Genomic DNA, 19,987 nt, shown 5'->3' on the forward strand with positions numbered 1-19,987 from the left:
ATATATATGCAGAGGATCTGGTGTAGACCTGTGCTGGCCCTGTGCATGCTGCCTCAGTCTTTGTCAGTTTATATGAGCCTTGCTCCATTAATTTAGACAGCCTTGGTTTTTTGGTGTTCACTATTTCCTCTGCTTTCTTTTTTCCCTCTTCCACAGGATTCCCTGGCCCTGAGGAGAGGGATTGATGAAGACATGCCATTTAGGGCTAAGACAGCTCATTATTGTTAATTAAATAAGTTCTCCCAATCATCTTCCATAAGTATCATCATAATTTCATACATTTTAGTCTCAACAAAGTACAACTTATGACCACCGACGGAACAGAGGACTTCGTGACCAGGTGAGACCAGCTTGCTTGCGGCAAGGTGCTGATGACCTAGTCCTTCAAGAACTTCAAGAATGAAGGGAGTGCAGCGAGCATGTGTTTGCTTAGTCTGGCTGCATCAATTACTACTGGTGTCCCCCCCCCCCCAACCCCCCATGAAGCTAAGTCTGCAACTACCCATAAGTTATTTTCTCCAAAGAACAGAATCCTGAATTAAATGTTTGGAGGGAGTAATAGTTTCCCTTTTCATAATTTGTAAAGAAGACTCCTACAAAAACTAAATGCCTGATTTCTTTTGTTTTGAACTATTTTCAAATGAGCTTCAAAAACAGATTGGTGGTAGGCGCTGGGAGCTGGATTCTAATGGCCAGGATCATGCTGAACATTTCTCAATAAAATAGAAGCCGAGTTAGTTATCAAGAGTGGTGGAAAGTGGTGGAGTGGGGAAGGCTTCTCAGAGCTAACAGCTCTAGACTGGCTTCAGACTCGCTTTTACATTTGGCAACAGGACATGGGGCTTCTCCAAAGCAAACCTTAAAAATACTTGTAACAAAATCCACCAGTCAGCTTTCTGCTCACATCTGGCATCTGATAAACAGAATAATGAATCCAGCTCTAAGTGAAGTGGCCAAGTAAGAGCAGAGTGGGTGGGGCTTAAACAATTTAGGAACAGGTGAATTTCATTTTCCTAGTGGGTCTAGACAGATCATACAGCTGTTAATAAACCCAAAGTCTGGGTGTTTGAAAGGACAAATGTTTATTTCTCATGGCTGAGGAGAAGCTGAAAGACCAGGATCAGGGTGTCAGCATGAGCATGCCCACATGCACTCTTTTCCCTCTGAACACTAGATAAAGATAGCTCTGGAGTCTTCCTCCCCTGTGAAGCCGATCTGAACCCCAATCCTAATGATATCACACAGAGGGTTTAGGGTTTAGCATAATCATTTATTTATTTATTTATTTCCTGAGGAGTCTGTACTCACAGCCACATACAGAAACAAAGTAACAACTCAACCCAAGTTTAGCTTGTGGGACCTGAGTTTTCTGTGGTGACTGAGCAGGAGCAGGGATAAGGAGCTAGTCACGTGTGTTTGCTTTTTGACACATGACCTATCTCATGTAGTTCACTCTGGCCTCAAACTCAGGGTAATCTTTCAAAGTGCGTGTGCCCACCATGCCCACCAAAGGACCCTTAGCTGGAAACCACCCTCATGCCCTCCATGATTGACATAAAGTCACAAAGGAACTGGACAGCATCCCAGTTTGCTGCCGAGAAGTTGGTATTTGACCTTAAGTCAAGATCAAGGGTTAGATGACTGTCTCCTTGTCTTTTTATCCACATCTCGCAAAGCACCTGCCATATTTTTGTGCCCACAGGTGATGCTTAGTGACTTCTAATAAAGTTCCCAAATGGGTGGTAGCACTTCCCAGGTCTCCTTTCCTCTTGCATAAGGTAAAGTTCCTTTCTCTTTCCCAAGTACATAAAGAGGGCAAACATTTCACATGTCCGCTGCCAGGTGAGCTACTCTCCTCTCTGTAGTGTGTTTCTCTGGGGTTTCTTTGTTGCCTTGTTTGTCTGACTCTAAGAGATCTCTCCAGCAATCTGTTTTGCCCCGTAGCGGCTGACAGTATCTCGGGGGACCTGGCTTAGCAAGATTGATGGGAACCTAAATCTTACCCATTTGCAAGATGGCTACTTCCCCGGCTCCTCCTCCCCTTTCTTTTATCTCTTCCGTTCTCTCTCTTTTTTTTTTCTACCTCCTAATGATGGTACATTTGTCTTGCTGAAGATGTAACGTTCGCCGCCAAGGATGAACACCAGGGCTCAGATCTCTCGTTTCTTGGCAAGCTCACACACTTCACACCAGCCCTCCTCGGCACTATTAATATTATATATAGATGCCCTTGTCACAGATTTACATTCCAAGATCCGAAATCAGCGCGGGAGGGTGAAGCTTGCATGACGAGGAGGTGGAGGGAAAAAGGTTGATTTATCATGGGGAATGTTAGAGAGTAAAAAGGAGGTGATCAAATTTATATTAATGTCTTGACCTATATTCTTTTTAAAACTGCTTTTTGTCCATTTCAGCTCAGGATCATTTGCTGCCTAAACCCAGAAAAGAAACAGAAAGAAGAAAACCCAAATGCATGTTTGTCATGCTATTTATTCTTCTTATTTACTATGAAAATGTTCATTAGAATGAACTGTGTGGTGGTTTGAATAGGAATGTTCCCCCATAGACCACATTTGAAGCTTGTCCATAAGGAGTGGCATTACTAGCAGGTATGGCCTTGTTGGAGTGGGTGTGGCCTTGTTGGAGTGGGTGTGGCCTTGTTGGAGAAAGTGTGTCTCTGTGGAGGCAGGCATGGAAGTCATATATATATGCTCAAGCTATGCCTACTGTGAGACAGTCTCCTGCTGCCTGCAGATCAAGATGTGGAACTCTCTTCGTCTCCAGCACCACGACTGCCTGCATGCTGCCATATTTCACGCCATGATGATAATGGATTGAATCTCTGAAACTGTAAACCAGCCCCATGAAATGTTTTCCTTTAGAAGAGTCGCTGTGGTCAAGGTGTCTCTTCAGAGCGATGAAACCCTAAGACAACCTGTTTCCCCTCCACCCACTTCATTGAGGCAAGCATGAGTTGAACATTCAACAAGCAATATTCTGAACCAGTGAGGTTGAAGAGGAGGCTCAGGAGTTAAGAGCACTTGCTGCTCTTGCAGGGGACCAGGTTCAGTTCCCAGAACCCACGTGGTGGCTCAAAACCATCTGTAACTCCAATACATGGGATCTAACAACTTCTGTAGTCACTGCATGCACACAGTGCACCCTCACACACACACAGACAAGCACTCACATAAAGAAAATGTAAATCTAAAAAAAGAAATAGGCTATCCTGGTCTGACCTAATTTAACAAAATGCCAGAATGCCCTGCCATGGCCTGGATCGGTTTGCTATTTGGAATCCTGCTTTTCAGGCAGTGAGGAAGAAGCGCAACTCAAGATTCAAAGTTAACGTTTATGTGGTCTACTAATCGAAAGTGTCACACCCACTCCAGTGAAATCTGTGTGACAAGCCCAAAAGCTTGGTTACAGGTCTGAGGTAAAAAGTTTCACAGAAACTAGTCTCCTGGAAGTTCTTTGGCATCCCATAACACAGATGTGTTTCAGATTTGTCCCTGAGAGTTTTTTGTGCCTTCCTTCAGTATTGTTTTGTTATAAGTGCCTCCAAGGAGTGATTTGACAAATAGCTAAGTTAGATTGACCTCCACCAGTGTTCCAATATCTTAGGAAATCGTTGAGCCAACCTTGGGCTTTGAATTTAGTAAGAATGCTACTCATTCAGATGAAATGTCTCCAGTGTAGATAGTGAAAGAAATCAGGTATTACAATTTACTGGATAAAAGCTAGAAATCTCAGGTCTAGTTCTACAAAGTAAACTTAGAATAACAGCCAAATCACTCCTATATGCAGGAATTTACAATGGCCTAGGAAGAAGGTAGGTTGTGATCTAAAAAGGAACTAGAGTAAATACTTAGAATAACAGCTGAGTCACTCCCATACACAGGCATTTACAATGGCCTAGGGAGAAGGTGGATTATACAATAGACTAGAATTGGAACTATGGCAAGGGCATAAAGCCCTTGCCCCTGGCTTCTAAGAATAAGCTGATCTTAGATAGGGCTGATTTTTTATCCCAGTAGTAAACACTGCCTGGTTCCTGGTAGCTTTTATGTATACATTTCTCTGTTTTGTGTAGAGTCATTTTGCATCGGGTAATCTCAATGTACCTTGGATAGCCTTAACTTCCTTGTTTTCTTCTGTAATATAGGTCTGATGCTTGCTTTGAGACATTGCATTCACATCCAACACTCTCTCTGGTGTTCCTGTCTGTTTTTCATTTTTTTGCTGACTCTTTGCCCACCTGAGCACTGGGACTCTGATTGTCCCACACGTTGAGGGACCGACTGATTCCAGTCCGTGGTATGAAAGAAAGCCTACGTTTTGAGGATGGTCTTGATTTTTCAAACAATAAAATAATCTGCCTTTGGCTTATTTTGACTGTATAGCAAACCAGTAAGCAAAGATCTACAATCTCTCTTTGCCTTGTGTGTCTATGTGCTTGCTGTTTGTTCTGAAAGTTGTTTGTCAACTGTGACTCCCACTAGTAAGTCAATACAGACTCATGGGCTTCCCTGTGCCGTGCCTGTTGGAGGAAAGCCTGTTTGAATCTCTCGAGTTTTCATTTGCTCTTCAGGACATCCTGGTTGTTGTGGGGTTTGGAGGAAATGATCCCCCACAGCCTCAGCATTTGAACAGTTGGTCCCCGGGTAGACACGTGTTGGGGGCGGGCTTAGGAGATGCATCCTTGCTGGAGGAGGTACATCACTGGGGGTGGGCTTGATTGTAAAGCCTCCTCTCATTCTCAGTGTGCCATTTTCTTAGCTCTGTACTTGTGGTTCAAGGTGTGAGCTCTTAGCTTGTTGCTGCAGCTGCCAAGCCTGTTGCTTCCCCACAACAGTGATGGCCCCTTGAACCTAAAGGCCACATAACCCTGTCCTAAGCCTGGGTCACAGGGTTTTGTCACAACATTGGGAAAGTAACTGCTACCATTGTTGAGTGCAAAGAAAATTACACTTGAGAACCATTTTCTCAAAACGTTGGGTGTGCTAAGTAGGATATCCATCACTGGGATATTGATAGAACCCTAGGGGCATATAAATATAAGTACCCCTAGCCTACATGGCAGCTTTTTAAAAGTGCTTCAGTCTGCGTTCACTCCTTGTGTGGCTGGAATGTGTGATGTCCCTCCATAGACCTGTCTGTTTTTGCTTGGTCCGAAGCTGGTAGTGGTATTGTGAGAAGTTGTGGGACCTTTAGGATTGTGGGTTACTTGGTGGAGGAGAGCCTGTGGTGTGGCCCTTCAAGGCTCTGTTCTTTTTGTCTCTTTTACATGAAGAACTCTGCCACATGGACCTGATACTATGGATAACTTCACCACGCCTTCTCCATCACATGTCATGTGACTGAACACACTGAAGACACAAGTCAAAATAAATCTCTCTTCCCTGCTTCCATGAGGTATATTATCAGAGGTCAGAAAAGGAGCTAATACATGCCCTTTCTAACTGGAACCTTGTTACAGCCATTAGTACACTGTAGCAGGACGCACTGATGACATTTTGACAGCCATGAAGCCTGACAAGGTCATTGATCTTGCAATGATAGCATAGTCTTGATTTCACACTCCGTTTCTTCTCTTTCCTTCTCTTCCTCCTCCCTTTCTTCCTCCTCCACCCTGCCCTGGTCATATGCTCTCACTATAGAGCACCCCCCAGGCTCCCCTTAATCTCTGGAGCTCTGGGGTTGTAAGAATGTAGCACCATGTCTGGCTTCATCCCTTCTCCAGTCCCCCTGTTTGACATTTGACTTTTAGCCTCCTCTGCTCCCTATGATAAAGCATTGCTTACATCCTGCTGATGCAGACTGGACAAGCAGACCTGGAGTACGCGCTCAGAAAGACTGAGAGCCAGGGACCCAGCAGCCTTCCACAGACACTCTTGGAAGGATGGAAAAGGCAGGTGTGGTATCTAAGGAAGGAACAGGGTCCCTTCACCTCTGGAATCAAGGAGCTTGTCTCAGGCCACCCTGACACTCGCTGGGAGCTTGGGTGCTAAGTGGTGATGCTAAGTTAAGGGCACTATTAGATTAAGCTGTCCTGGTTTGGTGGCCGCTCAGTGGGAGATCCAATGGTGATTGTAAAAGGCCTGAGTTAATGTTGCCTGCATATTAATCAACTTTTTTTTCCTGTAGGAACAAAAGTTGTTCCTCTAAACCTGTCACAGAGGCAGAAATCTACTTACTTCCCCAAATCATTGCAAATTAAGTCAATAGGTTTTCAGGCAAAATGAATTCAGAGTCAGTGGGGAGCCAGAACTATTTTTCTTGTTTACCACTTTTTCCTCCCTGAATATGATCAGATCTGTTGTCTCCTGGATGAGTATAGAATCTTAAACCAAATTTTCTCGGTCTATTAACAACATTTGAACAAGTTTAAAATTTGTAAGAGAGTCAAGCGCAGAATCTCTGTGTACAGACCGAGCGTTCTCTGACAGATCAGAACTGCAAAGCTCTCATCCAGTGTCCTAAGTCTCCAGGGGCTGCAGCTAAGACAAAACAGACCAGCTCATGGGTTGCTCACCAAAGAAAGGCCTTCCAAAAAAGAAGGCCTCTTCTCTTTCTCTCACCCTGCTTTCCTCCCTCCCTCTCCTGCCCACGCCCCCTCAGCGTGTATATATGTGTTCATGTGTGTTTGCATGTGTGTTCATGTGTGTTTGCATGTATGTTCATGTGTGTGTGTGCATATATGTATGGGTATGCATGCATGTGGAAATCAGAGGATACCATCAAGTATTGCTCCTCAGGGGCCATCCATTTTCTTTTTTGGGACAAGGTCTCTTACTGACTGGAATTAGCCATGCAGACGAGAGGGGCTGACTGGAATCGAAGACAACTTTGGAGCAGGGACTTTTCCTTCATCCTGTAGGGCCCAGGGATCACACTGACGTGGTCAAGCTTTGTGCCTGCAAGGTAAGTACTTGATTGACTGAGCCATCTCCTAGCCCCAAGGAAACTATCTCATGACCGTGGGGGAGCTTTGCCTTCCCCACGGGTGCATCATTCTGCCTTTTTGGTATCTGCTGCTCTGTGTGAAGTGTCCACTAGCCATTCTCGCTCACCTGGTGTTTACCACAATGGCATATTATTTCGGGGGAGGCAGGACTATTGTGGATAGATCTTGTTGTGTAACTCAGCTTCTTGTTCTCTAGATATGAGAATTTGGTCAAGCAACTGACCCTAGAGTCTCAGTTTCTTCATTTCTAAGCTTAAGAACTTTTGAAAACACAGAGGGGATTAAATGCTGTTCAGAACAGTGACTGGTACACTAAAGGCACTTTAGCTCACTAAAGTCAGGGAACCGTGAGGAACTGAACAGCACAGCAGCCCAAGGGTAACAAAGGTGTGCTCTACACCCCATTGCTGGGGCTGAAGTTTCTTCAGTTCGATTCAGCAGTGGGGCAACATCAGTATTCCACATTATGTGTAATTAAAGTAGACCTTACAAGTTGGCCATCCGGGGATCTTACTGAGACCATAGGAATACAGTACATGAGTGCTGTCTTTGTGAGCATGGCATGAACCCCTCAATCTCTTCTTAAGATTCAGCATACAGCACAGTATCAGGAACAGAAAAGAAAGCCTGTGGGTACTGGAACAAATCATAGAGAAAACATTATTAAAGTGGCAGAACAGATTACCAAAACAGGTCACCAAAGTGAGGGGTTTCCATGCTAGTATAATCCCCTTGGTTAAGACTCATGAGTACAGCTTGCTTAAAAAGGAATCTCACCAGAAACAAAAGCCAAGAGACAAAGAATGTATGAGCAAGCCCCTTTAAGACTAAAAAGAAGTGACTATGAATACATTTTAGGAGGGTGGTCCTCTTTATATCAATGTATTCTTGGTGTTTAATTTGTTAAACTTATCTCTTCAATAAATTAAGGAGATTTTTCATAATGTATAGGAAGCTTTAAATGCATGTTTCATCTTTCGAAGAGAATAAGGATGCTGGGGACACCTATCCGTGGTAGAGCGCTTGCTTAGCATGTATAACTTAGTTTAACTCCTAGCTCCACCAAAGATAAAATGTAAAGCAGACAGGGCAGGGGAGTCACCGCATTTCATTAATAGGACATGCATTTGGTTGTGCTTGGAACATCAAGTGATTATTGCTAATGTAATTACAGGTAAATTAATTTCCTTCAAGTTTTGTTCATAATTTTTATAAATGCCTTTTAATGTTTTAAATGTTAATTTTGTTAGGAAGTTGGTATGTTCAGGTTAGGGAATTAAACTGAATTACTTCCAGTGCCCAGGATTCTTAATTGCCAATCACAGAAGTCTCCTCTTGCCCACTCTATAATTTACCATAATTACATGTTTATTTAGTTACTCGATGCTTCTTGTGCCTTGAAAGAGGCAACAGTGCAAGCAGCATTGAAATGTGCAGCAAATGAAAAGGAGTTCCCCGGGACACAGACACAACTCAGAGAAATATCTACAACTCTGTTGAGCATCCAGCGAAAAATGGAGATGTTTTAAAGCAGTCCCTCAGACTAAAGGCTCTGTTAATACCAAAAGGTAAATGTTTACATTCTAGAAGAAGAATTTGACACCAAAGAAAATAATCACCCATTAACCTGCTTACCACTAATGGCTATGACTTTGTAGTAACTGTACTTTTGAAAAATGTAGGGCAACCCTCTCTTGGTTATTCCTCTGTATCCTACATGTTTGGGTTCAAGGTTCGGAAAGAAAAGGAGAACTGAGAGACAGGAAACTGGAATCCTTGGTAGGATCGCTTCCTAGGAGAGAGGTGGACGGAACACAAGAGAGGGCTCCTTTAAGGATCCAGCAGTTAGTTAGAGAACTTGAACTGCAGAGTGTGATTAATCTTGACATGAAGATGAGTAGACTGAGTCGGGTAACTCCATGTGCTGTCATCATAAAGCTAGAATCTGAAGTGCTGGGGAATGGAGGAGTTGAAATGGTGACTAATAACCACAGTAGGGCTAAAAATAAAGACTGGATAGAACTGGAGAAGGAAAAACCAGAGCATGCTCAATGGGAACCTGATAAGAGATCAGGCAAAGCAACCAAGGTTAAGTAAATATAGTGAAATTCAGACTTTGTGACCTTAGAGGTGGGAAGCCAACCTTGGTGGACAGTATTGAGGCATGAAAATCTTACTATCTGTTTCTTCACTGGGAAAAGATGGCTGGAGTAGGCAGGAAGTCAGGAACGTTAGACTTATCAGGTACCGTGTCCTCGCACAAGTTCAAGGATTTGACCTTACTAGGGAATGAAGGAAAGGCAAACAGCCACAAGGACACAGAGAAAGGCTGAGATCAAGTAAACTGGGCTCCCCGATGGAGAAACTGTAGCACCCTCTAAGCTCAGTGTAGCTGAGCAGACAGAAGGGGTCATTTCACACAGCTGGACAAGGAGCTGGGGCTTATGGTGCACAATGGATCAATGAATGAGACAGCCTTAACTAGTCTCTGTAGCGAAGCAATCATCAGGCTGTAAATATCCAAAGGAAGGAAGCTATGGTGGAACTTGCTGCACACAAACCCTGAGGAAGACATTGCCATCCCTCTGAGACCCATGGACCAGGGGATCAGGGCATTGCCATTTTCCCATGTGTCTGAGCTAGCATTCTTGACATGGTCACACTCACGAGAATAACACACATCACTCAGGATTTCACACTCCAGGGCTTCCACCACTCTACACAATTAGGCATGTATCGTTCCTACCTCTTGTTTAAAGCGTAACACAAATGTATAGTTGTATATAGAAAGAGCTATCATACCACAGGATGCTATGCATTGTGGTACTTTTTCCTGCTTGTATAACAGGATAAGATGATGAAATGCAACAGCATCATATGTTGACATATTATCCTCATATACCACTGTAATATGAGGTGCACATCATATGGTAGGCAGAGTGTCTGTCCATTCACAAACTAGCCACATCCCTGTGTTATCCACATCACCAACAACATAAGTATTCTTTGCTTTCTGAAAACAAAATCTTTGCCTTACCTTTGTACTCCAGTGTGTGTGTGTGTGTGTGTGTGTGTGTGTGTGTGTGTGTGTTTGTGTTTGTGTGTGTAGTGTATGCCAGGCATGTGTGGGAACCAGAGGAGAAGGAAATGCCATATTTTTGACTAGATGCAAGGTATGATTGTGTACCATGTCTCCTGAGTTACACTTGTGGAGGTCTCAGTGGAAAATGAGAACTGAGCCTTTTTCTTTGGAATGGCACGGGGTGAGGACATGAAGAGTCACTAGGAGAAGTGATGCAGGCTTTGCATCCTGGAATGTCGTCCAGAGTGCTACATCTCCTTCATGAAGAAGTAGCTCACCATCGCACGCACACACTCCTGTCCTCCTTGGTGCTTGGCAGAGCACACTTTACAGAGTGCACTTGAGAGTGGCTATGATCTTTCATGAAGTCTGGGAAAAGATTAATGCTTATTTGCTAAATATTTCTTATAGAATTAATTTTTCAATCTTGTTCTTTATATTGCCACAGTCTGCATAACATGATTTAAAATTCCGGTCTCATGTGGCTAGTTCCAAAGTACAGTTTTGATTAATCAGAGAATTGGTTTAATCATTTGTTGCGAGGAATAATAAATTAGCACAGCCGAGGACTCCCCAGCTCTCTGCAACTAGGTCTGTTTTGACCCGCTTCTAAATATTTGACATACCGTGCCATGTTAGCACGTTCAAATAGGGTTGAATTATGTATAAGGCCTGGAATGGAAACACAATGGTATGGAGATTAAGAAGCAGGGAAATATACAATCTGCATTAGGTTGCTATTGTTTTCCTTAATGAAAGAGTAGCCGAATGCAGCATAGTTATAACATGCCCAGAAGACTGCCTCCTGAATTCTCCTGCATTGTTATGCTGAAACTAAGTATCTCAAAGTGACTTGTATCAAGTTCATGAATCTTTGGGCTATGACCCCTGGGGTCAGTGTTTACTTACAAATATCTATCAAGGAGGACGAACCAAGGCAATATAAATATGACTGTGCCTTTAAAGTGTGTGTGTGTGTGTGTGTGTGTGTGTGTGTGTGTGTGTAGTGTAAGCATACTTCCAGGAAGCAGGTGTAAATGTACCCACTCATGCACACACCTGGCATCCAGAGAAAGATGGCAGCTCTTCCTTATTTTTCTGAGACGGTCTAGGCTAGCAGCCGTCAGGCCCTGTGGCCCCTCCTAACTTCACCCTTTACAGCAGCAGGGGTTATAGGGGTCATGCATCGTTGTCCCCAGCTTCTTTTAACATGAATGCTAGGGATTTGAATTCAGGTCTTTGTGCTTCTGGAACACACTTTTAACCACTGAACCATCTCTCCAGTCCCCAGATTACAGCTCATTGTCCTCAGAATTACCAAACTAAAGGCACAGGTGGCGTGCTTTATAAAGCAAGCCAAGACAAAGGAGCTGCAGTCCTACCTCATGAAGTATTTAGTAGATAGCTGATGTTCTAAATAACAACGCTGGCAGAAACAAACAAAAAAGTGGTTCATAATCCATCTCCCAATTGTGGGGGAATTAAGGCAAATAATTGGGGTTCCTTGGGAAGTGAGGACAAGAAACTTCTACGTCAAAAAATTTCAATGGCCAGACTCTGGTGGCTTGCAGCAAAAATGAATACCAATGTGGCATTAAAAATCATGGATCAAGCTTAGCATGGTGGTACATGCCTCTTTAATCCCAGCGCTTGGGAGGCAGAGGCAGGCAGATCTCTGAGTTCGAGGCCAGCCTGGTCTAAAGAATGAGTTCCATGACAGCCAGGGCTACACAGAGATACCCTGTCTCATAAGCCAAACCAAACAACAACAAAAATCATAGATCGTTTTGCAGAGACTTTTATTAGTTGTGACGGGTGGAGTTTGAAGGAAGAGAGAGCAGGAAATGGGTACCTAGCGTTAGGAATCCATAATCGCTAGTTATAGCCCAGTCCTGAAAGAGCATTCAAGCAATGCCTCTGACTCGCCTCTCCCTAGCACATTCCCAGAAAAATATAAAGCCCCGCTGAATGGGATCAAAAACAGAGCTGCTGGTTCTGAGCTGGCCTGGGTTCAGTTCTGCCCTTTGAAGGGTATTTGGGTTGAGTTTTTTGTTTTGCTTTTGTTGTTGACAATGAATATAGTCAAGGAAATAATTACCTTAGAAAACTTAAGAGGCTCTTGAGTCCTTCCTTTTAATTTGTCTTTTGTTGATTGCTAGACATCAGAATTTCTTCTACATCCCCAGACAGAAATATGTTCAGAACCTTCAAAGCCACTCGAGAGGAATCCTGTTTGGAAACTCATTCCCCGAGTGTGGTTGTGTCCTTTTAGACACCGCAGCTGTTCCCCAGCACGAGGCTAAATTAAGTTTAAGTGCTGGTAAATATAAGGTAACTATTAGAATTTTTTTTTAAATACGACTGGCATCCAATGTTTTAATCAGACAATTTGCCAATCACTCTTCATTGTGTAGCCAGCCATCTCAGGATGGCTGACTCTGTTGTCCTGACTGCTGTCTTCCCCTCCTCCCACCCCTCTCCTCCACCTATTCCTCCTCTCTAGTGACCCAGGCTCTTATTTCTCTTTGGACCCTTCCTCAGAGCCCAATAAGAAGAGCTTTAATCCAAGGAGATCTAGATGATCAAGAAAAATTAAGCTTCTGCTAACAGCAAAATCATAAGAAATGTGGACAAAATGACTCTTCGCATCACAGACTTTGTTTACTAGTGGGTAATTAATTCTGTACATATGCTGGGAACATCTGTCGCAGTGACCTGCCATCGGATCTGCGAAATGACTGCTGTGCAGTTTCCCCCCAGGTCATTAGAGGCGCTCAGAGAGGAAGGGAGGCTCCTTAGTTTTTTGTTTCTTGCTGCTTCTCCCAGCCTAGGTAACTCTCTTGAGCTCAGACTCCCTTGATGTGAGCTTCTTACTGTGAGATGCCCCTCCTGGCTGCTCACTGTGTCACTAGCAGGCCTGTCTGGCCACCTCCTGGTCTCTCCCAGTCAAGTGTGAATGCAGAATTCATAAGCAGCTACCAAGGTTTGAAGAAGCAAAAGTTCCCAGTGAATGTGAACGAGCTGAAGCCCAGCTAAATGGGATTTAATACAAACCTGAGGGTTTCCCACTCTGAGACACCCCATGTAACATGGGGCAGGGGAGCCGCCTCAGATGTGTGAGGTGTCACCCCCAAGAGAACTGGTCTTGACAGCAAGCAATGGCATAGAAGGCCAGGGAAGAGCTTTTGATGGCAACAAGAAGCTCCATTGTCTGGTACCTTGGAGGTTCAAGTGCAGGGATCGAGAGGTTTATGAAAAGGCCATCCCATCTCCTTGTCTCTGCCCCTTAAAGAAAAAATGACAGTGAGTGACCATTGGCTTAGCACCTCCAAAGAGTACCACACTCCTATGACCCTTCCTTCTGACTGCTGTGTCCCTAACCCCCCACCCAGTGGTTAATTTCCAGGGCTCATGAGCAAACAGAAACAAGACTGCAAGCTCGGGGGTGGGGGGTGTGTGGGGTGGGCAGGGAGAGCAGTGATTTGCCATGCACTGGGTTTTCTTTATAACTTTGACAATCTGACAAATTATTTCCATTTATTCGACTATGTCTCCACTCAGCACTCCCTGAGCTCTCACTGTGATCCGGCAAGTGCCTCTGTGATCTGTGGTCTCATCCCTGCCATTGGCAGGGTTGCATGGCACAGGAGGGACATGCTCAGGTGTTTCTTGGATGGGTGGAGTGGGAGCCTGGTGCTGTCACTGTGGTGACCCTGAGATAGTCCATAAGAACCGACACTTGAGTCTGGAGGAATGCATGTGACTTGGCTGAGAAACAATGTGATTGAGAGCATGGACTCACATTTCCTAGGTTTACGTTCATAGCTCTGAGATCTGCTCATAGCACCTGCCTCATAAGCTTGCCACAAGGCTTCCAAAAGTTTATGTTAGTCAAAATCTTAGAGTGTTTCCTAGTGTGTTGTCATGCTACACAGTTTTCAGGACAAATATAAAATAAATAAATAAATAGTTCTAACGTGAACCATGCCTTCCACCGCCTAGACCAATAGCCACTCTACACCCTGGGCATGGTTTGGGGGAAGCTTTGAATGACAGACTAGAGAACTATGAATGACTTTGTGTAAGAGGGTAAGGAGATCACTCAGAAAAATTAAAGATTAGAAAAATCAGGATGAGTAAGTAAAAAAGAAAAACGCAAAGGACAGAACAAGAATTGATAAGGCATCAAGGACAGATAAGGGGACATTTCAAGAATAAGAATGTGGTACCCAACACCAAAACTATTCTGAGATCATGCTTGAGGGTCCGAATTATGTGATAAGATGTTCTATGATGGCCGTCCTTTCAAAGAGCAGTGGAAGAGGGAGGCAACATCACAATGGCTAAGAAATGAGCAGCTGCTCAGGAGGAGGTGGAACTGAAGCTGCCGATCATTCTGGAAGCCCCAGAGTGACTGAAAGAGATGCTCACTACTGTGTGGCAGATCCGTGCCATCAGCCATTCAGGGATTTGAATTTCCATCAGAGAGATGGGCTGAGCAGGGACTTCCTTCAGAAAAGAACCAAGGAAGGAAGGAAGGAAGGAAGGAAGGAAGGAAGGAAGGAAGGAAGGAAGGAAAGGAAGAAAGAAGAGGCACAACCCAGGAGAAGAAAGGGTTGGGCTAGCTCTGCCACGATGGGAGGTCCTAAATTAAGCAAGTATTTTCAAGACCAAAATAGTGGTGTATCAAGAAGAAAGAGAAGGCTTTGGTCATTTACTGCTAAGTTAGTGTTTTGAATCCTCGGGGTACATCTACAAAGCAATATCAGAGAGATCTGTGGAGAACCTTTTACAATCCTGTCACTTTCTGCTGTATGTTTTGTGCTACTGTCTAAGATGGATACTCACATTCTTTGATGAAGGAGAAAACGTCACATCATTGTAATAAAGTGAAAATTGCAATAAGTGTTCTCTCTCCCTCTCCTCTGTGTCCATGTTCATGTTCAGTTTAGCATTAAACCTTAATTTAAAAACACTGCACTGATGCCCAGAAAAATATAAAGCATATAAAGGCCCCCCAAGCCTGCGGACTGGAGCTCCTTCCCTGGGATCCACGTGGTACAAGGGGAGAACTGATTCCAGTCATGTAGCAAAAATCTGTGACCTAAAGCGTGTGTGTGTGTGTGTGTGTGTGTGTGTGTGTGTGTGTGTTCTCAAGGAAACAAATAAGCAAATATAATGCAAAATTTAAGAATTAGCAGTACTTCACTAGCACGAGTGTGCTACCAATTGTGTGAGCCTTCAGGAACTGCCTCTGTTTGCTGGTGGAAGGCCAATGCCGAAATGGTAACAGTCACAGAAAGTTGTGGTGACTATGGAGATCTTGCTTAATTGGTTGCTGTATCAATGAACTCCCCCCACACCCTGAAAACATTTTCTGAGGTATATACTGTGATTTGATGGCACTTAAAGCTACTAACAACCATACCTGGGTTATGACAAACATCAGAAAACAATTTAGGTATGAGGTATTTGTGCATGCTAAAGAATCAGCTTGTGTTTAAAAGGTTCACTTCTGTATGAAATACATATTTAATCTTTACCTAAATCTGTATGTGGTAAACCATTCAATGGATAAGGAACCCAGGGCTAAGAGTTATGAAGTAACAGAATTGAAATCACAGGGCTGGGGTTATAAAATGATGAAAGCTGATTATGTGTAGACTTCCACATATTCTCCTCAGATTGTGGTAGGCAGCAATGGCTTGGGCTGTTCTGTTGCCTGTGCTGCGGACCACCTGCTGCGTGATCCTACTTGCCCTTGGGGATTGGAGGTGAGGTGGCCTGGAAACAATGATATAGACTCCAGGAGCAGGTAAGAAACACCACAAACTCGTCAGGATGCTGCTGCACGCTCTTTAATACCCTCCACCTGTGCCCCATTGGTCCCAAGAAAGCATCTCTTCTAAACAGCAGGTCCTGATTGGCTGGCATTGTCTGTGTCACCAATCCTTGGTCTCTCAGGCAGTCCTCATTCAGGTCCTCCAGCAGGAGATGCCTTTGCAGATGTGCCGCCCTCTGGTGTTTATGCAGAGGCAGGCAGCTGCTTAAAATCTTGAAGGATCAATCTGTTAAGCTATAGGACAGAGACAGTCTCCCTGCAGCCTTTCTCACTAGCTTGCTTACACAAGAAACTTTAGCAAGTCCTGCTGATCGTTAGAAAATTCTGAGTATACTGATTATGTTTTAAGCAATATACCCAGTAAGGCACCAGCAGCTACTACTTCCTGGATTAAAATTGCTATGACATATTTGTAGGCTTAGATTTTCTTTTTCACAAGCTAGTTTAATCTCTAGCCCACAACCCACCAGAGGTAGTAGAAAGGAAAGGTTAATAGGTCAAAGGAGGATGTGGGCCTGTTTAGAAATAGTTCTTTTGGGTGATTCCAATCTTTGTTATCAGGATATCTGCAGTCCAGGTCACATGAATCAGCAGTGGTAACTCGATCCAAATGGAAGACACAATTCATGAATCAACAACAGCAGTTCCATCTGGAAGAAGCAGGAGGCTCTGCCAATCAGTCCAAGAAGTTCTTTGGTGAGTTTCTATGTAGTCACTTCAAGCAATGGTGCAAAGAAGGCAAGGCAAACCAATGCCACAGCATCTTTAGTGAAGACCAGCATAGCAAAGCCCAATGAAGACCTGCAGAGTGGCAAGGCAAATCAATGCCGGAGTGTTGTCTACTGTTTGTTGGGTTAGACTTACACCCTCTCCAAACAGCATGTCTCCTCCTCTTAAGTGTCTGCTCCAGCAAAAAATCGCATGTCTTTTTTTCAGGCAGCTTCCAAAAAATACCACATGTCTGTTCTCAGCAAAACATCCTCTTATAAGACAGTTTCTAGAAAAATATCACGTGGCTCTCGTCTCCTCCCTGTTCCAGAGACAGCCGCATCTTCTTGTGCAGTGCCAGACTCGTCCTGTAGACAAAATGGTGAAGGTCGGTGTGGATGGATTTGGCCGTATTGGGTGCCTGGTCACCAGGGCTGCCATCTGCTCTCCACATGGCAAAGTGGAGGTTGTTGCCATCAACGACCCCTTCATTGACCTCAACTACATGGTCTACATGTTCCAGTATGACTCCACCCATGGCAAATTCAACGGCACAGTCAAGGCCAAGAATGGAAAGCTTGTCATCAATGGGAAGCCCATCACCATCTTCCAGGAGCGAGACCCCGCTAACATCAAATGGGGTGAGGCCAGTGCTGAGTATGTCGTGGAGTCTACTGGTATCTTCACCACCATGGAGAAGGCCAGGGCCCACTTGAAGGATGGAGCCAAAAGGGTCATCATCTCTGCCCCTTCTGCCGATGCCCCCATGTTTGTGATGGGTGTGAACCACGAGAAATATGACAACTCACTCAAGATTGTCAGCAATGCATCTTGCACCACCAACTACTTAGCCCCCTGGCCAAGGTCATCCATGACAACTTTGGCATCGTGGAAGGGCTCATGACTACGATCCATGCCATCATTGCCACTCAGAAGACTGTGGATGGCCCCTCTGGAAAGCTGTGGCATGATGGCTGTGGGGCTGCCCAGAACATCATCCCTGCATCCACTGGTGCTGCCAAGGCTGTGGGCAAGGTCATCCCAGAGCTGAATAGAAGCTCACTGGCATGGACTTTCGTGTTCCTACCCCCAATGTGTCCGTCGTGGATCTGACGTGCCACCTGGAGAAACCTGCCAAGTATGATGACATCAAGAAGGTGGTGAAGCAGGCATCTGAGGGCCCACTGAAGGGCATCTTGGGCTACACTGAGGACCAGGTTGTCTCCTGCGACTTCAACAGCAACTCCCACTCTTTCACCATCGATGCCGGGGCTGGCATTGCTCTCAATGACAACTTTGTTAAGCTCATTTCCTGGTATGACAATGAATACGGCTACAGCAACAGGGTGGTGGACCTTATGGCCTCCATGGCCTCCAAGGAGTAAGAAACCCTGGACCACCCACCCCAGCAAGGACACTGAGAGCAAGAGAGAGAGGCCCTCAGTTGCTGAGGAGTCCCTATCCCAACTCAGCCTCCAACACTGAGCATCTCCCTCACAATTTCCACCCCAGATCCCCATAACAGGAGGGGCCTAGGGAGCCCTCCCTACTCTCTTGAATACCATCAATAAAGTTCGATGCACACCCCCCCCCCAAAAAAAGCATCACGTGACATACCTGAGTCTTCAAAGAAACCAGAAATTTCCACTTCGCATATTCCTACTAAAATTTTCCCTTACATGATTCAGATGAGCATAGAATGTAATGTATGTATGTAATGAGTATTGCAAGCCCCATTAGCACACTTTGCTGTTGTTTCAGAGCAGGAGACAATGTTGTATGTGTCTGTCCCATTTCTATACTAACGTCTTAAGCAGTTCCTGGCATGCAGAGTGAGATGTTCATGGAATAAGTTATTATGGAGTCATGAGATGGCTTTATCTTTAAACAAGTCACTCATGTCCCTTTTATAAGATGAATCACAGAGACCAATAGTTCTTAATGTAAACTAAACTTGTATTATTTTACATAAACCCCACTTAGCAAATGACCTGATATATTGACCTATGCAACCCATACAATCAAGCTTTATCAGAGATTCAAGAATACAAATCATCAAAAACAACAGCAGCAACAACAATAGCAGCAACAACAATAAAAACCAGAGCTTGCCAAAGCCTGCGACTCACTGGACTCCCAACTACTCCCTTCCTGCACCAGACATATATTTCTGGTTGAGAATTCCCACTTAGGTCCTTGTCACTGAATCTCATGAACTACAGCACTATCTACTTGTGGGATTTTGTTTAGTTCTTTAGGTATTTGTACAGCACAGGCAATAGTCTTCAGGGACCTACATATTAAATGTCTTTATATTTTTTATATGTGTATAATCTATATATAATATAGAATTTTATATTATCTTATATATGATGAAATATCTTAATGTTATATGTATAACCTTATATACATTATCCTAATATTATGTGTATATACATACACACACACACACACACACACACACACATATATATATATATATATATATATATATAAAATCTAAATATAATCCTATATTACATTTAGGATTCTCTCTCTCTCTCTCTCTCTCTCTCTCTCTCTCTATATATATATATATATATATATATATATATATATATATATACTAAATCATCATGGACATCCACAAAGGACATTTCATATATAAGTGCTCTGCTGGCTGTGTGTGTGTACACAATACTCATATCAGGACATCTTACATATAATTAGTCTATCAAGAATTTGATCCATTAACAGAATAAAAGGGGATCATATGGGGCTACATAAATTCTTTATTGTTATTTATGCAAACTGTCAGTTGGCTCACCTAAGAACAATTTTTAATCTTCATTTATTTATTCTTTGTTGCTTTTTCTCTTAGATATGAAGTATTTTTAAAGATTCCCTTACTTTATATGTACATATGTGTGCCATGTGTGCCACCAGAAGACCTCAGAAACCCTCAACTGGAGTTACAGGAGGTTGTGAGCCCCCATGTGGGTGCTAAGAATTGTACCTAGGTCCTGTGCCAGAGAAGCTCTCAACCCTTGAGCTACCTCGCCAGCTCTTAGATCTAAATTTGTGACATGTTAATTTTCTCTTAAAGAATTCTTTCACAAGTTCCCTCAATTTTTGTCTGAATAGTCTCTTATTTTTCCTTTACATTTGAAGGATCACTTCATGTGGCTGCTTCTCTTAATATTTTAAGTCTCAGTTAAAGATGAAGGTTGGCACAGTTTTAGCATCTTTACCTAGCATGTTTAAAGCCCTTGGATTCACACCCCAGCATTGAAAAACAAAATATTTCCACTACATATTTAGTATTCCATTCTCTTCTCATTTGAATTATTTCTGAGAAGTCAGTTATTTAATAAAATAAAAATAAAAATTTCTGTTACTCTGTATGATA

General features: G+C 43.6%; 1 long non-coding RNA gene and 1 pseudogene across 1 annotated transcript in view; both read left to right on the top strand.

Moving 5' to 3' along the window:
* Positions 1 to 2,447, top strand: part of Gm39731 — a 4,619-nt gene extending 2,172 nt beyond the window's left edge. The window contains exons 2-3 of the long non-coding RNA XR_865833.2: positions 157 to 340; positions 2,415 to 2,447. This is a non-coding gene — a long non-coding RNA (predicted gene, 39731). The remainder of the gene's footprint in view (positions 1 to 156; positions 341 to 2,414) is intronic.
* Gm3809 (predicted gene 3809) lies at positions 16,962 to 18,182 on the top strand (annotated as a pseudogene).

Source organism: Mus musculus, chromosome 1, assembly GCF_000001635.26.
Source record: "Mus musculus strain C57BL/6J chromosome 1, GRCm38.p6 C57BL/6J".
In the NCBI taxonomy this organism is placed as follows: Eukaryota; Metazoa; Chordata; class Mammalia; order Rodentia; family Muridae; genus Mus; species Mus musculus.